The following is an 8,381-nucleotide window of genomic DNA, read 5'->3' as shown; positions in this document are numbered from 1 at the left end:
AGAATAAAAGACAAAATACTTTTCTATAACTTTAGTATCAGTTATGACACTTTCAGCTTTGGCTAACAGAAAACCATTATAAACTGTTGTAAAACATTAAGAAATTTTACTGGCTCATGTAACAGGAAGTCTTAAAGCAAAGCAGTTGCCAAGCCTAGTGTGATTGGGGTTCAGGTTTATTTGAATGCTATTCTCTTTGTTATGCACTGCTCTGGATGTTAACTCTGTTTTAGAGATAACTTTTCTCACTGTTCAAAATAGATGACAGAAGCAAGGGATGCAATATTTTTCCTTGTCTATTTTCAGAAGAGAGACAAACGGGCTCCGCATACTTCTCTCCTAAGAACAAAAGCCTCCAGCAACTCTCCCCATACTTCTCTTCTTTCCCCCAAAGACTCCAGCAACTCTTTCCTTGTCCAGAATTGGGTCCCTTGCCCATTCCTAAAACAATCAGTAACAAGGGGGATGAGATCATATTATAAGATTAGAATTAATTAAAGATCACTCTGAGAGTGGAAATGAGGCAAGTTTATTTGAATCACAAGAGCTGTGTGGAGGAGAGATAGGATGTGAATAAAACCAGGTTCCTCTTAATAAATAAATAAATTTTAAAAACCCAGGCTCCTTTTAAGACCTTTACCAGATAGATTACTGTGGGTTGAAATTTATAATATTCAATAGTATACAAATAATACTATATATGATACTAATATTAATAATAATATATAAATATATGCATACTAACATACTACACTATATACACCAATAATAGTACATAAATTGTATACAAATAATACAATATAAATAAAAACAATATGGGAAGCCTAGGTGGCTCAGTCAATAAGCATCAGCCTTCAGCTTCAGTTGTGATCCCAGGGTCCTGGGATTGAGTCTGCATCAGGCTCTTGCTCAGCAGAGAGTTTGCTTCTCCCTCTCCCTCTGCCCCTCCCCCACTCAAGCTCATGCCCTCTCTCTCAGATAAATAAATAAAATCTAGAAAGAAAGAAAGAAAGAAAGAAAGTGTAAAATTCCAGAAGAGCAAGTTAATGAGAAAATTACAAAAGCATCAACCGAGTAAGGATTAGGTAAAATTCAAAGTTTTTTTAAACTAATATCACATTTCCAACCAGTAATACTTAATACTAGAAGACAAGAATGATGCATTCTTGAATTTAACCAGGGAAAACATGATTTTTAAACTTAGAATTATGTTCCCAGCTAAACTATCAACAAAGGATCAGAGCAAAATAACTACATTTTCAATACATGAAGATTCAGAAGTTTTTTATTTTCATTTGTACACATTCTAAGAAAGTTATTTGAGAATATACTTCAAAAAAATAAGAGTGAAAAAGAAAAGAAAAAAATTATGAGATACAAATAATAGATATACCTGAAAGTGGGATTGCAGATGGGACTGGAAATACAAGGATTGGTACAAAGTCTATAAAAGAATCAATGATATCCATAATTCTTCTCCCATACCAACTGCCAGTTATCAACTTCTCCATCCTGGGCTAAAGGTTGAGACTTATTCTTTAGCATAAACCTGGAGATATTCTGTATTTCATATTCAGTGATAATAACTGAAGGTGGGGATCTTGTACTGAAAGGAGAGATTGAATAGAAGTCTATACACTAAATCATGAGATAGTAAAGCTCCTTCACTGGCTGTGTCCTTATGAGGGTGAGTATTTCAGGATTTCTCTCTGGGGAATGTGTTGAAACCAAGAGAACAGTGTATGGACAGGGACCTCTGGCAGGAAAGTCCTTGTCCTATTACCCAAAGCCTGCAACCTGACAAGTACCTCTCAAACTACATTCTGTCCATACACACAAACTTCCAATTAGGTGTTTAGTGTCTTGGTCATATTAGAAACAGAAAATCAAAGATATCAAAAAGTATGGAAAAATTCCAACATGAAAAGCAGATATAAAATTATATAGGAAAAAAATAAAGAAGCACTAAGGAAAGAAAATTCTCAGATAACTGAAGAGAACTTATAATTACTGGACTCAAGAGACATGGAAAAGAGAATAAACATAGAATACTGAAAAAGAACTCTTTCAAAATAAAAACAATAAGTCAAATAAATTAAAATATGATCACATACATAAAAATTGCAGTGAATATTTGAAGGACAAAGCCAAAAATATTTTCCAGAAAGTAACAAAAATGGTGACAGTAAGGAAAGGAAAACATAAGAAAATGGTGGTATCCACTCAAGAAGGACCAAGATAATAATAATTCCAGGGAAAGAAAGAAAACAAAGAAGTTTCTCAGAACTGATGACACACATTTCTCGACTGAAACCATTCAGCAAGTAAATGGGAAGGTCAGTGAATGGGGAGATAGTGCAACATATTTTCACATTATGAAATTTCAGAAGATTGAGGGTAAAGAGAAGATCCTGAAAGTTTCCAGGATGGGAGTAGGGGAACGAAGCAGGCTATATCCAGATGTCAGGGAAATGATATAGAAATAGACATCTCTGAATGGCACTGGAAGATAGAATTCAATGAAACTCTGGTTTAAAAATTGAAGGAGTCCTTTTTTGTATCTCCCCACAACAACAATTTGGCATCCATTCACAGAAAAAGTGTTTTTGTGGGAGCCAGGACTCTATGCCAAAGAATCTGGGAGATGTCTCATCCACCACTGCATCGTGCAATAGTCAAACAAATCTTGGTCCTGGCTATGAGCACAATAGTGGCCCAGGAACTGGCCCCTGGCCCTTTGCCTGCAGTCCAGTAGCCCTGGAAAGCTCTGACTTAGACAATCATCAGTAGATAAGAAGGTCTTTATGGAAGTCCAGGAATCCAGCAGAGAAGTTTTAGCACAATGTTGAAACAAAACAAAACAAAACAAAAAAATCAGAGACTGGGGATGCCTGGGTGGCTCAGTCAGTTAAGTGTCTGCCTTCAGCTCAGGTCATCATCCCAGGGTCCTGGGATCCAGTACAACATCTGGCTCCTTGCTCAGCGGGGAGCCTGCTTCTCCCTCTGCCTGCCACTCCCCCTGCTTGTGCATTTTCTCTCTCTCTCTGATAAATAAATAAAATCTTTAGGAAAAAAAAATCAGAGACTGAACAAGATGAAGGTGGTAAGAAAAAACTTGAATTTATCCCGAAGTGGCACAGCTAGTGCCATGAGAGCCCTTCTCAGCCTATGATCCTCATGTGGAGGAAAGTAAGAATGTGTGAGTGCCTGGCTTTCCCAACTGCATGGGATGCTGCCAGAAGCCCATTTCTCTCTCATCCCATCCAGAGTACTGCATCATGAATTGCATGGCTGGGGGTGGTGAGCAGCAAGGAGAGCAACAGCAAAGGCCTGGAATATGTCAAAGGAAAACCAACCCTACTAACCACATTATGGACTCCATCAGGAGGCCCACCCCATAGCTGTTGAGATGCCCAAACTCTCAACTCCCACAACAGGACCACGGAAATCAACAGCACTCTGTGGGCTGCACTCACACACCTCCGTGGGCAGCTCTTTGTATGTGCCCCTAACCATAGTAAAAGTGAGCTTTGGCAGAAAACTAGTGAGCATGCACAGAAAGCTGGACTGTTACTATGGGCCAGGAAGAAACAAAAAATGAAAATTTAGCATCACCTTTGAGAAGGTGAAAGTGTGGCGCTCAGCCATAGGCCCAGGGTGCAGCAGGATCAAAAGAAAGCATACAGGCTAAAGACTGCCACAAAACTTAAGAAACAATACAGATGCACATAGAGGGAAGAAAGAGAGAGAGGCAAACCATAAAGCAAACACTCTTAACTACAGAGAAGAAACTGGGGTTGCTGGAGGGGAGGTGAGTAGGGGATGGGCTAAATAGGTTATGGGTATTAAGGAAGGCATTTGTTGGGATGAGCACTGGGTGTTGTATGTAAGTGATGAATCACTAAATTCTACTCCTGAAATTAATATTACACTGTATGTTAACCAACTACAATTTAAATAAAAACTTGAAACAAAGAGGGGTGACTGGGTGGCTCAGAGTTAAACCTCTGCCTTGGGCTAAGATCATGATCCCAGAGTCCTGGGATCGAGTCCCCCATCCAGCTTCTTGCTCCGCAGAGAGCCTACTTCTCCATCTCCCTCTGCCTGCTGCTTCCCCTGCTTGTGTGGGCGCTCGCGCGCTCTCTCTCTCTCTCTCTCATTCTCTCTCTCTCTGTTAAATAAATAAACAAACAAATAAATAAATAAATAAACCTTGAAACCAACCAACAACAAAAAAGAATCTGCCACAAGAGGGAGCAAGAAGTGTGGAGCAATGTGTATCCACAGAAAATCTGAGAAATCCCCAGAATCCCTAGTAGGGCTGAAGGAAGATGATTCTTTTCCAAAATTATTCAGTAAAGAATGGAGGAGGTGACTGCTACTTAAATGCAAAGATAGCAGTGTAAGATTTCAAGGAACACGGGAAGTCATGGAAATATGACACCACAAAAGGATCACAATAATCTTCCATTAATCAACCCAAAGACATGAAGATCTGCAATTTACCCAACAAGGAATTCAAAATAGCTCTTTTAAGAAAGCTCAGCAAGCTTTCTTGAAATGCAGAAAGACTATTCAATGAAATCAGAAAAATGATGTGCAAACAAAATGAGAAGTTAAAAAAAATCATTAAAAAAATTCTGAGGTGAAAGGTGCAATAAATGAAATGAAAAATGCAACAGAGAGCCAAAATCAGAATGGATCAAGCAGAAGAAAGAAACTGAAATTGAAGACAAAACCTTTTAAATGATCTATTCGGAGACAACAAAGAAAAAATAATTAAAAAGAGTGAAGAGGGGTGCCTGGGTGGCTCAGTGGGTTAAAGTCTCTGCCTTCGGCTCGGGTCATAATCCCAGGGTCCTAGGATCTACCCCGCATTGGGCTTTCTGCTCAGGGGGGAGCCTGCTTCCTTTCCTCTCTCTCTACCCGCCTCTCTGCCTACTTGTGATCTCTGTCTGTCAAATAAATAAATAATCCTAAAAAAAAAAAAAAGAGTGAAGAAAGTTCATGTGATCTATGGAATACCATTGAGTGAGCCAATCTGAGAATTCCTGGAGTTCAAGAAGAGAGGAGGATGGGGACAGAAAACTTATTTTCAAAAATAATGGCTGGTTGTTATCTTCATTAGCACATATACAAAAACTGGAATGATACAGAGAAGATTAGCTATGGTGACAGCCTGCACAAGGATGATGTGCAAATTCAAGACATTCCATATTTTAAAAGTAATAATGGCTCAAAAGTTTCATATCTGGAGAGAGATTTGGCTATCCATGTTCATGAAACTCATAGGTACCCTAATTCAATTCAGTAAACTATTCTCCAAGACACATTATAAAAGCTGTCAAAAATCAAAGACAAAGAATCTTACAAGCAGGAAGAGTAAAGAAACTTATCACTTACAAAGGAACCCCCATAACGCTATCAGCAGTTTTCTCAGCAGAAACCTTACAGGCCAGGAGAGAGTGGGATACTCTATGGATGAAAGTTGTCCTTTAGAAATGAATGAGAGAGATGTTCTCAGGCAGACAAAAGCTGAGGGAGCTCATCACCTCCTGACTTATAAGAAATTCTGAAAGGAGTTCTTAAAGTTGCAATGAAAAGGGAAAAATTAGTAACATGAAAACATGCAACACACTGGAAAGGTAAATATGTAGTCAATTTCAGAATATTAGAATATTGTATATGGTACTGTGCTAGTCACTTAATCCTAGCAAAAAATTTAATTTAAAGGATACAAGTATTAAATACAGCAATAGCTATAATAACTTATTAGTGAATATATAATATAAAAAGAGGTAAATTGTGAAATAAAAAAAAATTGAATGAGTAAAAAAGTAAAATTTCTTATGTAACTGAAGTTAAGTTGCCGTTAGCTTGAAATAGACTGTTATATATATATAAGATGTGTTAGGTAAGCTTCATGACAATTACAGAACAAAAACCTACAGCAAATACACAAAGATGAAAAGAAGGGAATCAAAGCATTTATCATTATGGAAAACCATCAATTCATAAACAAAAGCAGCAAAAGAGGATGAAAGGAACAGGGAGACTAAATAAAAACAAACAAAAAAACCACCAGAAAACAATTAATATTATGGAATAACTAAGTACTTACTTATCAATAATTATGCAAAATATAAATGAATTAAATTATTTAATCAAAAGACAAAGTAGCTGAGTGGAAAAAATAAACAATAACAAAAACAAGAACAAACTATATGCTTCCTACAAGAGACTCACTTCAGTTTTAAGGACACACATAGGTTCAAAGTGAAGAAACAGAAAAATATATTTCATGCAAAAAGAAACCAAGAGAAAGCAGGAATAGCTGCACTGGTATTAAAATAGACCTTAAGTGACAGGCGGTAAGGATACAAAGAAGGTCATTAAATAAAGGGATCAGTTCATCAAGAGGATATAACAATCTTAAATATACATACCCCCAACATTGTAGGATCTAAATATATCAAACAAATACCAACAGGTTTGAAGGGAAAAACAGACAACAACACAGTAATAGTAAGGGTTATCAATATCACACTTTCAACAAAGGATCAATCATCCACACAGAAAATCAGTAAGAAAATACTGCACCTGAACTCTGCATTAGCCCAAATGAACCCAACCAAAATATTCCATCCAACAATAGCAGAACACATATCCTTCGCAAGTACGCAAAAATTCCTCCAGGATAGAACATATGCTAGGTCACAAAATAAGTCTTAGCAAATTTAAGAGGACTAAAATCGTATCATTAGGTCAGAAATACCTCTTCATAATAGTATGAATATAGAAAACAACAACAACAAGAAAATGGAAAAAATCCATAATGATTTGGAATTAACACACTCCTAAATAACCAATAGATCAAAGAAATCAAAAGAGAAATTAAAAAATATCTTGAAACAAATGAAAATGGAAACTCAGCATACCAAAACTCATGGAATGCAGCAAAAGCAGTCTATAAAGGAAGTTTATAATGATATAAATGACTATATGAAGCTAAGAGTTGGTTTTTTGAAAAGATTATGAAAATTGACAAACCTTAAGTAGACTAAGAACGAAAAAGAGAGAAGACTCAAGTAAATAAAATCAGAAAAGAAAGATGAAGCATTACAATGGATGCTGCAGAAGTTCAAAAAGTCCTAAGACAGTACTATGAAGAATTGTATGCTAACAAATTGGATAACCTAGAAGAAATGGATAAATTCCTAGAAACATACAATCTACGACTGAATAAGAAAGAAACTGAAAATATGAAAAAACTAAATTTTAGGAAGAAGATTGAATTAACAATCAAAAACCTCCCAACAAAGGAAAGCACAGGACCAGATGGTTTCACTGGTGAATTCTGCCAAACATTAATACCATCCTTTCTTTTTTTTTTTTTTTAAGATTTTATTTATTTATTTGACAGAGAGAAATCACAAGTAGGCAGAGAGGCAGGCAGAGAGAGGAGGAAGCAGGCTTCCCGCTGAGGAGAGAGCCTGATGCAGGGCTCGATCCCAGGACACTGAGATCATGACCTGAGCAGAAGGCAGAGGCTTTAACCCACTGAGCCACCCAGGTGCCCCAACACCATCCTTTCTTGAACTCTTCCAAAAAACTGAAGAGGAGGCTACACTCTTGAACTCATTTTGTCAGGCCAGGATTACTCTGATATGAAAAGTAGAAAAGGACACTACAAGAAAAAAAAGGGCAAACCAATATTCTTGATAAATAGAGATACAAAAATTCTCAACAATATATTAGCAACTTAATTCAACAGCACTTTAAAAGAATCATATACCATGATCAAGTATGATTTATTCTTAGTATTCAAAGATGGTTCAACATACACAAATAATGTGACTCGCTACACTAATAGAATGAAAGATAAAAATCATATGATTATCTTAATAGATGCAGAAAGAACATTTGACAAAATTAATCATTGCTTCATGGTAAAAGCTCACAAAAATTTGTATATAGAAGGAATGTTCCTCAACATAAGTAAGGTCATATATGACAAGCCCACAGCTAACATCATACCCAATGATGAAAAGCTGAATGCTTTCCCTCTAAGATCAGGAATAAGACAAGGACACCCACTTTTACCACTCTTATTCAACATAAAGCTGATATCCTAGCTGGAGCAATTAGTCAAGAAAATGAAATGAAAGACCTCCAAATCAGAAAGAAAGAAGTAAAAAATTATTTGCAGAAGATATGATCTAACAGATATGGAAAAGTCTAAAGGCGCCACTAAAAACTGTTGGAACTTTTATAAATATTCAATAATGTTGCAGGTCATATAATCAACATATAAAAATCAGTTGCATTTTTATACACCAACAGTAAACTACATGAAAAAATAAGAAAACAATCCCATTTAC

At 36.5% G+C, this 8,381-nt stretch overlaps 1 non-coding gene across 1 annotated transcript; it reads left to right on the top strand.

Moving 5' to 3' along the window:
• Positions 1-5,114: 5,114 nt before the first annotated feature.
• Positions 5,115-5,222, top strand: LOC116868447. Its single transcript, XR_004382841.1, has one exon. It is a non-coding gene; the product is annotated as a U6 spliceosomal RNA (small nuclear RNA).
• Positions 5,223-8,381: the final 3,159 nt, after the last annotated feature.

Source organism: Lontra canadensis, unplaced genomic scaffold, assembly GCF_010015895.1.
Source record: "Lontra canadensis isolate GAN:19392208 unplaced genomic scaffold, GSC_riverotter_1.0 scaffold15, whole genome shotgun sequence".
Classification (NCBI taxonomy): domain Eukaryota; kingdom Metazoa; phylum Chordata; class Mammalia; order Carnivora; family Mustelidae; genus Lontra; species Lontra canadensis.
Note: the sequence above shows the minus strand (reverse complement) of the source record. Positions and strands in the feature narration are given on the sequence as shown.